Here is a 13,615-nt window from a genome sequence, read left to right as displayed (position 1 = left end):
CTTGGTTGTGAAGCTCTGTTTTGTACAATTCTTCTGTGTATTCTTGCCACCTCTTCCTAATATCTTCTGTTTCTGTTAGATCCATACCATTTCTGTCCTTTATTGAGCTCATCTTTGCATGAAATGTTCCCTTGGTATCTCTAATTTTCTTGAAGAGATCTCTAGTCTTTCCCATTCTGTTGTTTTCCTCTTTTTCTTTGCATTGATCACTGAGGAAGGCTTTCTTATCTCTCCTTGCTATTCTTTGGAACTCTGCATTCAGATGCTTATATCTTTCCTCTTCTCCTTTGTTTTTGGCTTCTCTCCTTTTCACAGCTATTTTTAAGGCCTCCTCAGACAGCCATTTTGCTTTTTTGCATTTCTTTTCCATGGGGATGGTCTTGATTCCTGTCTCCTGTACAGAATCACGAACATCTGTCCATAGTTCATCAGGCACTCTGTCTATCAGATCTGGTCCCTTAAATCTATTTCTCACTTCCACTGTATAATCATAAGGGATTTGATTTAGGTCATACCTGAATGGTCCAGTGGTTTTCCCCACTAATCATTAGAGAAATGCAAATCAAATCCACAGTGAGCTACTACTTCACCCCACTAGGATGGCTATTATAAAAACACAGATTTTTAAAAATTAAAAAGTGCTGCCAAGTATGTGAAGAAATTAGAAGCTTCCCTGTGCACTGCTAGTGGAAATATAAAATGATGAGGCACTGTGAAAAACAGTATGGCAATTCTTAAAATAAGAAGACAGGCATACCACATGATCCAGTAATTCTCCTTTGAGTATAAACTCAAAAGACATGAAACCAGGGATTTGAAAAAATATTTGTACACCCATGTTTATAGCAGCATTATTCACAATAGCCAAAAGGGTAGAAGCAGCCTAAGTGCCGACTGACAAATTAATGGATAAACAAAATGTGGCATATTCATACAATGGAATAATATTCAGCTTTGAAAAAAAAAGAAATTCTGATACACTTTACAACATGAGTGAAGGTTGAAGACATGATGCTAAGTGAAATAAGCCAGTCACACAAGGGAAAATACTTACGTGAGGTTCCTAGGATGGTCAAACTCATAGCGAGAAGTCAGGATGAGGGCTCCCAAGGGCCAGGGGCTCTGGGGAGAAGTGAATGATAGTGGGTATAGGGTTTCTCTTTGAAATGATGAAACGTTCAGCAACTAGACAGGAAAAATGGATGCAAACCATGGAGGATGCACTAAATGTCCTGGAATTGTGGCTAAGGTAGTCAACTTAATTTAAATATAATTTACACAAGTTAATAAAAAAGAATTTCAGATTCACTGAATTGTAAACTCTATGCAAAAAATATATGCTGTGGATATTATATTCCAATAAAATTGTTAATAAAAAAAATAAAAAGAATCAGGGGTTGAAGAGAAGCCAAGGTCAGGGTGAGTGGGAACATGGAATCCTTTCCGTCAGAGTGAGGCAGGCTTGCCCACACTGCACACCACATGACATCAAGTAGTTGCTAAGACTTTTTGCGACCCCATGGACTGCAGCACACCAGGTTTCCCTGTCCTTCCCTGTCTTCAGGAGTTTGCTCAAGCTCATGTCCACTGAGTCAGTGATGCCATCCAACCATCTCATCCTCTGTTGCTCCCTTCTCCTGCTCTCAATCTTTCCCAGCATCAGGGTCTTTTTCAGTGAGTTGGCTTTTCACATCAGGCAGCCAAAGTATTGGAGTTCCAGTTCCAGTACAGTCCTTTCAATGAATATTCAGGGCTGATTTCCTTTGGGATTGACTGGTTTGATATCCTTGCAGTTCAAGGGACTCTCAAGAGTCTTCTCCAGCACCACAATTCAAAAGCATTAATCCTTTGGTGCTCAGCCTTCTTTATGGTCCAACTCTCACATCCACATGTAACAACTGGAAAAACCATAGCTTTGACTAGTCAGACCTTGGTCGGCAAAGTGACATCTCTACTTTTAAATACGCTGTCTAGCTTTGTCATAGCTTTTCTTCCAACGAGCAACTGTCTTTTAACTTGATGGATGCAGTCACTGTCCACAATGATTTTGGAGCCCAAGAAAAGAAAATCTGCCACTGTTTCCATTTTCCCCCATCTACTTCCCATGAAGTGATAGGACCAGATGTCATGATCTTAGTTTTTTGAATGTTGAGTTTTAAGCCAGCTTTTTCACTCTCCTCTTTCACCTTTATCAATAAGGGACACAAAAATGGCACAGAAGTAGACCAAATATGTGATTAAATTTAATTAATTTATATCCATGCAAAGAACTAATTTTTCATGTCTGAAAAATTATAGCCAAACTCCAGAAACAGTTGAAAAATAAAGGAGAGCAGTTGTTTGATAATTAAAGTGTGCTAAGGTCCTCATCATGATAGAGAAATTGATTTAAAAAATGCTGAAAAACTTCAAATTATATATAGTTAAAATGCTTCACTGAAAAGACCCTGATGCTGGGAAACATTGAGGGCAGGAGGAGAAGGGGGTGACAAAAAATGAGATAGTTGGATGGCATCACCTACTCAATGGATGTGAGTGTGAGAAAATTCCAGGAGTTATGAAGGACAGGAAAACCTGGGGTGCTGCAGTCCATGCAGTTGCAAAGAGTCAGACACGACTGAGCAACTAAACAACAAAAATGGACCCAACTGTTTCCTCCCACAAAAAGCTCTAAACCCAATTTGACAGGGGCTTCTAGAAGGTCATTAAGAATAAATGAGGTCATAGGGTGGGATTCTAATTCAACAGGGTGATCTTTTGAGAAGAGGAAGGGCAAGATTTCACTCTCTTGTGAGGACACAGCCACAAGTCTGCCATCTGAAAGCTAGGAAGAGGGTTCTCATGAGAACCATACTCTGCTGACACCATGATATCCCACATCCAGCCTCCAGAACTGTGAGAAAAACATTTCTGTTGTTTAAGGCACCCAGTCTATGGTATTTTTGCTATGGCAGCCTGAGCAGATCAAAATAACCAATAAAAGAGAAGAGACAGCCTGGAAATCTACATATATACACAGAGAAATGGTATCAGAAATCACCAAGGAAAGGACTTAACTACTGAATGAGATCTGGGGCTAGTGATAATTCAATGGAAAAATTAAATTTGAAATCCTAGCTCACAACATACTGTCAACTACAAATTGCCACTCACCAAGGGTATTTGCCATCTGCCTCTGCAGAGACTGAATCCTACACTGCTGCAGCTGTTGGCCTTCAATAGGCCCTGAAGGGAGTTCAGGGTGGAGAATGACGTACTTTGTGCTCCATGAAAACTGGTGGAACAGGCTTTTAGATAGATATTTTCAGGACCTGGTTTCGTGGCCCCGATCCCCAATCTCATATCTAGAAAAGCACTAAATCCCTTCATGGTGACATCAGCTACTCAAGACTAACAGAAAACCTTTTGTAAGATAAGTGCTTTAATGCATTGAATTTCCCCTTCACTAAAATCACGTATACTGACCTTCCACCACTACCTTTTTGGAGCAGTTTCTCAGCTCTCTGAGGTGCTGTCTCCCGGGCTGCAGTCCTCATTTCTGCCCCAAATAAAACTTAACTACCAACTCTTACGCAGTGTGTCTTTTTTAAGTCAACAACAGCAAAAGTAAATTCAAAGAGAATTAAAAATCTGAACATAAAAAGCAAGAAGTAAAGATGATTAGAAGAAAATATACAAGGCTATTGGTAAAAAGTGAGGAAATTCTTAAAGCAGAAAAAAAAGCACAAGCCATAAATGAAAATTAGCAAATTAAAAATGAAAAAATATAAGCCATAGGCTAGTAGTAGATATTTACAATGTATATTACTGACATGAAGGATCTAGAATGTGTAAAAAAGACTTCTCTAGATCAAAAAGATACCCCCACATGAAAAATGAGCAAAAGACATAAACAGACCATTCATAGATGAGTCATTACATATATATGTATACATATACATTTTTATTATTATGTATATATAGATGAAAAGATGCTCTACTAGAATAAGGCAAATGCACTTTAAAACAGAGTTACTATTTAGATAGCCAGTGGGAATTTGCTGCATGACTCAGGGAACTCAAACCCAGGCTTTGTCACAACCTACAGGGGTAGGAGGTGGGAGGGAAGTTCAAGAGGGAGGGGACATATATATACCTGTGGTTGATTCAAGTTGACATGGCAGAAACCAACACAATATTGCAAAGCAATTATCCTTCAATTAAAAATAAATAATTTTTTTAAATCAGCATAAAAAAACTATAAAATTTAACACCCATTAAATTAACAAAAATTTTAAAGTCCATGATTCAGCAATTCCACTCCTGGGCATATATCTAGACTAAATTATAATTCAAAAAGATACATGCATCCCATATGTTCATAAAAGTCCAATAAATCTAAGCAATGAGGAGGCTACAGAGAAACAGAACTGTACACTGAGCAGGTGGGGGCATAAATTAGTACAACCACCTTAGAAAGATGGAGTTAACATGCCTTTTTATCCATTTACTGTCTTCTAGAAATGTACTCTAAAGGGAACACACCTGTGTGCAAAAGGAGACACAAACATACAAGAATGCTGTTGTCATATTGTGAATTTAGAAGAACTTTCCAAGCAACTTTGAATAAAATGACAGGAAAAACAGATATTAAATCCACCAATCCTAACATCATGATTAGTCACAACTCCAGCTACACCATTAAAAAATAACTAAGCTCATAGAATCCGGTCCCATCACTTCATGGCAAATGTAAGGGGAAAAAGTAAAAGCAGTGACAGATTTTCTTTTCTTGGGCTCCAAAATTACTGCAGATGGTGACTATAAACATGAAATTAGACGATGCTTGCCTTTTGGAAAGAAAGCCATGAGAAACCTAGACAGCATATTAAAAAGCAAAGACATCATTTGCTGACAAAGGTCCGTATAGTCAAAGCTATGGCTTTTCCAGTAGTCACGTATGGAATTGAGAGTTGGACCATAAAGAAGGCTGAGTGCCAAGGAATTGATGCTTTTGAATGATGGTACTGGAGAAGACTCTTCAGAGTCCCTTGGACTGCAAGATCAAACCAGTCAATCCTAAAGAAAATCAGCACTGAATATTCATTGGAGGGACTGATGCTGAAGCTAAAGCTCCAACACTTTGGTCACCTGATGTGAACAGCCAACTCATTGGAAAAAACCCCTAAGCTGGGAAAGGTTGAAGGCCAAAGGAGAAGGGAGTCGCAGAGGATGAGATGGTTAGTAACATCACCAACTCAATGGACATGAACTTGAGCAAACTCTGGGAGGTAGTGAAGGACAGGGAAGCCTGGCATGCTTCAGTCCATGGGGTCACAAAGAGTCGGACATGACTTAGTGCCTCAACAACAACCAGCTATACTTTCTCCTCCTTGATCTCCTCAGGCAACAGAAAAGCGGATAAAGCATGATGTCCAGATGCAAACTGAAGCTCAGAAAGAAAACACTTCTCGCACAAGGACAGAAGCCATCAAGGACAAGTCACTCAAATTAAGTTGGAAGGTACAGCTGAAGCTGCCCTTCTTAAATATACTTGACATAAAAAGAAATGGCAGAGCAAATACACACAACTATGACAAAAGTAAAGAAGGAAAACCAAGTGCAGAAGCCAGCCTGGAAGGAAATATCCTCCCAGAAATGGGTGAGAAGTTCTCATACAGGTGCTGGTGATAGCCAACACAAGAGAAGTACCTCTGGGTGGCTATTTCTCCACCCTTGATTCCGTCTCTAGATCACGCATTTTTTGCCTTGAACCTAATTTGTAATATTTCATTAGAAACTGGAGTGATTAGTATTTCTTAACTCTTTTAAAGCTGTCTGTGGAACATCCCTGGTCCAGTGGTTAAGACTCTGTACTCTCAATGCAGGGGGCATGGGTTCAATCCCTGGTCAAGGAACTAAGACCCTGTATGACTCAAGGTGTGGCCAAAACATTTTTTAAAATTAAGCTATCTGTGTCCTATCACTCACTTCAGGCTTTAAAAGTGTTGACCACACTCTAAGTTACAAAAAGAAAAAAAAGTTCTTCCAATAAATGATCCACTATGAAAAATTAAGAACATAAAATCAGCAAAACAAGAAAGAAAACATGAGAGGACAAGGCAAAGAAAGGAGATTACAAAGGGAAACTACAGAATTCAGGAAACATCCTGAGAGCAAAACACCTCTACAAAACTAATAAATAAATTAGAAATGGTGAGAAATAGCATAGAAAGAGTTGAAAACTTAAATAGTAATGCCCAGGAATGGCTTGAAATAATTACAGAGAGTCAGAAGTTAAATGAAAGGGTTTAGAGACCAAAACTGAGACATCAAATTAAATACTACAGCCCTGACATTAGTTATTTTATTCCAGCAATTCTGCTGCTAAGTCACTTCAGTCATGTCCAACTCTGTGTGACCCCATAGACGGCAGCCCACCAGGCTCCCCCGTCCCTGGGATTCTCCAGGCAAGAACACTGGAGTGGGTTGCCATTTCCTTCTCCAATGCATGAAAGTGAAAAGTGAAAGTGAAGTTGCTGAGTCTTGTCCGACTCTTCTCGACCTCATGGTCGAGAACCTACCAGGAACCTACCAGGCTCCTCCGTCCATGGGATTTTCCAGGCAAGAGTACTGGAGTGTCCAGCAATTCTACTACTGCTCAAAATAGTTTGGGCACATTTGGGAGACAATTGCTTTTTTTTTTAATTTAATAAAAGAAAACTAACTTTGTTACTTTATTTTTATTTCTCATCCTTGACCTGCAGCAACTGTATACAACATGGCTAAAGGATTGGCACATAAAAGGCAAATATCATTAATAGCTGTAACTTCTGTAACATGTATTACATAATGGCACTACTGTAAAACTTTACACCTATGAAACCATTAATCTCAAAACTATCCCCCAAGGAAATAAATACCATTATTTTCTCCCATCTCATTAGAGTAAAGTGAAAGTGTTAATTGCTCAGGCGTGTCCAATTCTTTGTGACCCCATGGACTATAGCCTGCCAGACTACTCTGTCCAAGATATTCTCCAGGCAAGAATACTGGAGTGGGTAGCTACTCCCTTCTCCAGGGGATCTTCCCAACCCAGGGATGGAACCCAGGTCTCCTGCATTGCAGGCAGATTCTTTACTGAGGAAAGTGAGGCAGGAAGAAATGAAGTAACTTGCCCAAGATCACCAAACAAGTACCTGACACAGCTGGGATGTGAACTCGGGCATCTGGGTCCAGCATCCATAATTTTTATCTCTCCACGAATGCGTGAATAAATGGCCAGCTGCTTCCTTTACCCAGCGTGGTCCCACTCCACTTCTCACTCTGTTTCTTCTATTGGGACTATGGGAAACCACTCAAAATTAGATATAAAAATTCTGGTTGATACCTTCTTCCAAGTGCATCTCATTCCACAATACCCATACCTCCTAATCCAGTTTTCAAGGAAGATCACACTTGTTGTCAAAATGTCTAGAAGCCACCTTACCATCCCTTGCCTCTTCAGACACAGGTTCAGTCCCTTAATAAGTGAGGTCTTGTCAAAACCCACAAGAGGCCAGTCACAGAAGCAAGCTCAGGCCAAGGGCAAAGGAGAAGAGTCTGGAATTAAGAGGGCTGGAAGAAACCCCTACCCATTCAGAGGGTTTTCCTGGAGGTGAGGAGCAGCAGCAGAGGAGGTCAACAGAACAGCACAGGAGGTTACAAAGCTGGGATCACCCAAGAGCATCAGTTGGGGGCAGGGTGGCAGTAGATCAAACAAGGCCTCTACCCAACAAAGTCAGTGAGTGGCTGACTGGTGTTGACAGTTATATTCAGAGAGCACAGAATGAGGTAGTTCAAAGTCTCCGGGTTCATCTTAGGCAGCCTCCCAGGCATCTGGGGAGAGAGGCTGACCAGGGTCAAGCCGAGTTTCAAGACCATTGGAACCTGGATCCGCAACAAGGATCTACCTTCTGGCAGAGAACCAAATGAAAATTTGATTGGAAGCTGGGTCAAAATAGACAAGCATCCTGAGAAACAAAGGACTCTCCTGGGACACCAGCGCCTGGCTTGAAGTCCAAGTCCAAATCCATGCCCAGGTAGGCGGCAGTGGAGCCCCCAACTCCCTTCCAGAATTGGTCCGAACTGACCTAAGTCTCATTTATTTCCCATGAAGTGATGGGACCAGATGCCATGATCTTAGTTTTCTGAATGTTGAGCTTTAAGCCAACTTTTTCACTCTCCTCTTTCACTTTCAGGACTGATGCTAAAGCTGAAACTCCAATACTTTGGCCACCTCATGCAAAGAGTTAACTCACTGGAAAAGACTCTGATGCTGGGAGGGATTGAGGGCAGCAGAAGAAGGGGACGACAGAGGATGAGATAGCTGGATGGCATCACCGACTCAATGGGACAAGAGCTTGGGTGAACTCCAGGAGTTGGTGATGGACAGGGAGGCCTGGCGTGCTGCAACTCATGGGGTCGCAAAGAGTCGGACACGACTGAGCAACTGAACTGAACTGACCTAAGTCTGCACTTGTCCACTGCCTGCAGATGAGCAAGCAGGACTGAGGAAGGAGGGCTGCACACTGGTCCGTTCATGAAAGGATGAGTCTGTCACCCCTGCAAGGAAGACTGGGACAGGCATGCAGCCTCTCAGAAAATCAGACATTAATTGTGATCCTTGTTTATTCAAAACACCAACTGAGGAATCCTACAGAAGAAAGGGTGCCCGTGTGTGGAAGACTCTTTCCAAAGACAGCATTGTACTTCTCAATTTTTTAAGGTAACGATTTAGTGAAATATTTTTATACTCAACTTGCATTTATAGGAGTTATATGTCAATGGACCTCATATTGAAATCCTCTTTGCACATATCAGAGCTTAATTTTACCTAACAAAGGAACTATTTAAGATGAACTGACTTGAGAAGAGAAAGAAAAAATGAAAAGACATAGAAAAGAGATCTTAATAGATTATGCATCCATTCCTTAAAAGGAAGATTTGAGAGAGAGATTTATTTTTCCCCATGTATTGATAACATTCTCAGGACATATTTCTTTTATAAGTTTGTAACTTTTGAGCGTCTTCACTCATTCTGCCTAACACCCCCCTACCCTGGTAGTGGGAATTCCTAATAATGTGCTTTCACAACCTTGAGAAATTCCATAGAAATAGCACCTGCAAAAACAGTGTATATTAATCAACTGTGTTAGTGATTATCTTTTATGCTTTTCTTAGAATAACTGCCTTGTTACAAACCCCAAGGGCAGACCCAGAAAGGATTATGATTGAGATCATGAATGGACCTCGGAACCTCGGAACACCGGTTCAACACCAGGCATGAACACTGCCTACACACTTGCTGACTGTTCTCAAGACTAGCCCAGGAGGGAATGGCCTCGGGTGAAAACAAGGAGATCTGGACCACGTCAGTGTAGTGTTTGGAGAAAGATAAGATCAAAGAAAGTCTTGTAGTCTGCAGTTAGGAATAAAGCTGGACTCCAAGTGGACTCTGAACCTCAGTCCAATAGAGGTTGCAGGTCTCCGACCCATGGCACTAGCTTTCATGTTCTGTCTTCATTCTCATCACTCACTCCCGCACCATTAGGGCAATGCCCCCCAACCCACCTCCACCCCCTACTCTCGCAGCCTCTGATAACTGCCATCTGTTCTCTATATCTCTGGGTTCAGTTTTGGAGAGGTTTTCTCTTGTTAGTTTTAGATTCCACACATAAGATCATACAGTATTTGCCTTGTCTGACTTATTTCACTTAAAGGAAAATACAAAATGCTCTCTCTTGGAAACAATTTGCCTCTTACATGTAGCTGTTTAAGAAGAAATACCAGGGCTTCCCTGGTGGCTGGGTGGTCACCTGTCAGTACAGGAGACACAGGTTTGATCCCTGGTCAGGGACGATCCCACATGCCCCAGCTAAGCCTGTACAGCAGTATACTAATAACTCAGCTGTGCTCTAGAGCCTTCAACTACTTTGTGCCTAGAATCCATGCTCCGAAACAAGAGAAGCCACAGCAACGAGAAGCCTGCACACCACAGAGAAGAGTAGTCCTTGCCATAACTAGAGAAAGCAAAACAGAAACCCACAGAAACAAAGACCCAGCAGAGCCAAAAATAAATAGATAATTAACTAAAAAGCAAAAATAAAAACCCATCAGTTTACAAAAAAAGAGGAGGAAACACCATAGAAGATGGCCATCTACCACACTATGTAACTTAACTGAAATCTTCTGTTACATGTAAGGATGGTCAGAAGCAGCATGCATTTAACCACAAATGTGACTCTAGGAATTTCCTGTATATAAGATACTCTACACAGTAGCCGAATTTCCTGTCTATAAGATACTCTACACAGTAGCCGTGCCCCACCACTAGTGCTCACTAGAATATGACACTCTCCTCAGATCTCTATCTTCATTAAATTCTACTCCTCCAAGTCAAAGTGCAGGGGCAGAAACAGTAAATGAGGGACACAAGGGAATGGGAGGTACTACTAATTATTTACAAAAGGCAAATACATAACGAGGATTTTTTTTTAAGTTTGTCATGCTAATATAAAGAGAAAGCAAAAAATAACTTCACAATATCTGATTACTGGTGATTTGGAAAGGGTTTTGGAAGCTGTATTTATCCCCAACAGGTCAGATACCAAAACAAACAAAGAAAGTGAAACAGAAACAGGATTCCTTAAAAAGTTAGGCGCACTATTTACCATGCATAACGCGTGCACACACACACACACACACACACACACACACACACGACTGGCAGAGATATTACTAAAATGTTGATTATAAAATTGTAAGGTATTTAGGAATGAGCTAAAGAGACTCAAAATCAAAACCCTACTGGCACTCAGTGAAAAGATGTCTTTTCACCACATCGCCTGCCTGTCAGCACCCCCACAACGCCCACGTTCTGCAGGAGCTGTCTGGGCCCAGTGCTAAGGAATTGATTTTTTTTTTCTTAGATTGGCTTATTCATTTTAACTGTGAGACTTTCTATTCAGTGTTAATTCCCTAGTCTTCTGCTTGCACTATGTCCAGTCAGTAACCCAACTTCCTGGGCATGTAATGAAAGTAGGGATAACTCTTCAGAAATCAATACATTGTTACCAATAGCATGCATGCATGCTCAGTCTCTCAGTCCTATCCGACTCTTTGCAATCCCATGCACTGTAGCCCACCAGGCTCCTCTGTCCATGGGACTCTGCAGGCAGGAATACTGGAGTGGGTTGCCATTTCCTCCTCTAGTTATCAATAACAAGAAATAAACAAAGCATCCAATTTAAACATGGGCAAAAGGCAAGGAATCTTTCTTCCCAAGAGGACATACTTATGGCCAACAGGTATGTGAAAATGTGCTCAAAAACTGTAATCATCAGGGCAATGCAAATCAGAACCACAATGGAGCCATCACCTCACACCTGTTAGGATGCTTATTATCAAAAGAACAAGAGATAACAATGTCCTCGAGCATGTGGAGAAAAAAGTAATAGAACACGTGTACTGTTCATGGAAATGCAAACTGGTGCAGCCACTGTGGAAAACAGTGTGGAGGTTCCTTAAGAAATCAGAACTACCATAGGATCCAGCAATTCCATCTCTGAGAATAAAACCTAAAGGAAACGAAAACATCATCTCAAAGATCTAACTGTACTCCAGTGCTCACTGCAGCATTATTCACAAGAGCCAAGGTACAGACACAATCTTAGTGTGGACAGGCAAACAGATAAAGGAAATGCTATATTTATGTGTATATATGGATATAGATAAAGATATACAGACATTCCATGCTGTCAGCCTTAAAAAAGGGGGAAAAAATCCTGCCCTCTGTAACACCATGGATGACCCAAGAGGGCATTATGCTAAGTGAAGTTAGCCACAGAAAGACAAGCGCTGCCAATATTACCTGGTATCACTTATATGTGGAATCTTAATTTTTAAAAAACAAAGTGGAAATCATAGAAACAGTAGAAGAATGGTTGCCAGGAGCTAGAGCGGTGAAGGAACTAGTGTTTCTGGCAACCTAATGTTTATAGCAAGGCGGCAATAGCGACCCCATGGACTGTAGCCAACCAGGTTCCTCTGTCGTGGAATTCTCCAGGCAAGAATACTGGAGTGGGTTGCCATTTCCTTCTCCAGGGGATCTGCCGGACCCAGGGATTAAACCTGGGTCTCCTACACTGCAGGCAGATTACCGTCTGAACCACCGGGGATGAAGACAGTTGATAACACTATGTTGTATAACAGAAATCTGCTAATAGGTTAGAACTTCTCAACAACAAAACAACAACAACCAGAAAAAAAAAAGGGGGGGTAGATTTTTTTAAAATGAGTACACTGTTACAGACCAAGTTTGGTCAAATCTGGTCTTGTAACCATTTCCTTAATTTACAAAGCAGAAAGAGAGAAGTCAAGCCCCTAGTAGGCTAGGTGAGCCTCAGAAGTGCACCGGGCCCGCGCCCCCGCCTCCAGGTCCCCAGGGGCTGCATGTCTCGCGCCCGCGCACCGCCCGCGCCACACGCCGCTCCGCCGGGCCTCACCGCGCGCCCCGCACTCCCTGCGCGGGGCCGTACCGATGCCCGAGCTCAGAGCCGCATTGCGCCGTCCCTTGAGTAGCTGGGTCCTGACGGAGCGCGGCGGTCCCTTGCGCTGGCCTTTAGGAGGTGGGAGGAGCGGCGCGCGGTGCGCACAGGAAATCTGATAGGTGAGGAGCCGGCAGGCGGGCGGGGACTCGGGGCGCTGCTGCTGGGGATGGCTGGGCCCCCCGAGTCCCCACCAGTGCCCCGCGCGGGGCTCCGGGAGGTGACTTGACCCCGACGCCCAGCGCCAGGGGAGGCGGCAGGCACCGTCTGCGCTGTTCCGCTTTGGTGGCCCCCCAGCGGAAGAGCATCTTTCGCGCAGCACCGGACATTCAGGGCGGTGGAGTTTGTTCAAATTCCCGTTGCTGTTGTTGTTGTTATTGTTTAGTCGCTCAGTCGTGTCCAACTCTTTGGGAGCCCAGGGACTGTAGCCCGCCAGGCTCCTCTGTCCATGGGATTTCCCAGGCAAGAATACTGAAGCGGGTTGCCATTTCCTTCTCCAGCAGAACCCCCCCCCCGCCCCCTCCCCCCCCCCCACACACACATACCTTGAGGGGAGAGGGGAGCCTTGAGTTTCTCTCCCTGCCCACCATGGAAACGGTCCCGAAGTTAACTTCGAAAAAACCAAAACACCCTCTGTGCGGGAAGGCCCCGCGGTCCCGCGCTTCCCCAAACCCCAGATGCCTCAAGGAGGGCCTCCGCTCTTTCAGAAAAGAGATGCCATTTTCAGAGCCGTTTGGTGATGGGCAGATTCGAGGTCAGATAACAGAAGGACAAGTTACGGGGGCTGTTTAATCCTTAGGACCGCCGAGTGAAGTAGGCACTGTTCCCACTTAACAGATGAGGAAACTGAGGCGCTGGGAAGTTAGGAAGCGTGAAGGGGGTCAGATGGATGAGAAGGTGCCTGGGAGACCCCAGCTCTCTCTGACAGGGAAAATATAGACAGATAGATACTCATGTGGGCTTCCCAGGTGGCTCAGTGGTAAAGAGTCCACCTGCCAATGCAGGAGCTGCAGGTTCAATCCCTGGGTCAGGAAAATCCGCTGGAGAAG

The 13,615-nt window shown here is 43.0% G+C and overlaps 1 protein-coding gene across 1 annotated transcript in view; it reads right to left on the bottom strand.

The window, feature by feature from the left end:
- Positions 1-12,811, bottom strand: part of B3GALT5 (beta-1,3-galactosyltransferase 5) — a 42,204-nt gene extending 29,393 nt beyond the window's left edge. The window contains exon 1 of the mRNA XM_027546531.1: positions 12,525-12,811. The gene's annotated coding sequence lies outside the window, so the exon portion shown is untranslated. The remainder of the gene's footprint in view (positions 1-12,524) is intronic.
- Positions 12,812-13,615: the final 804 nt, after the last annotated feature.

This window comes from Bos indicus x Bos taurus, chromosome 1 (assembly GCF_003369695.1).
Source record: "Bos indicus x Bos taurus breed Angus x Brahman F1 hybrid chromosome 1, Bos_hybrid_MaternalHap_v2.0, whole genome shotgun sequence".
NCBI classification, from domain to species: Eukaryota; Metazoa; Chordata; class Mammalia; order Artiodactyla; family Bovidae; genus Bos; species Bos indicus x Bos taurus.
This window is presented reverse-complemented; position numbering and strand designations above follow the sequence as displayed.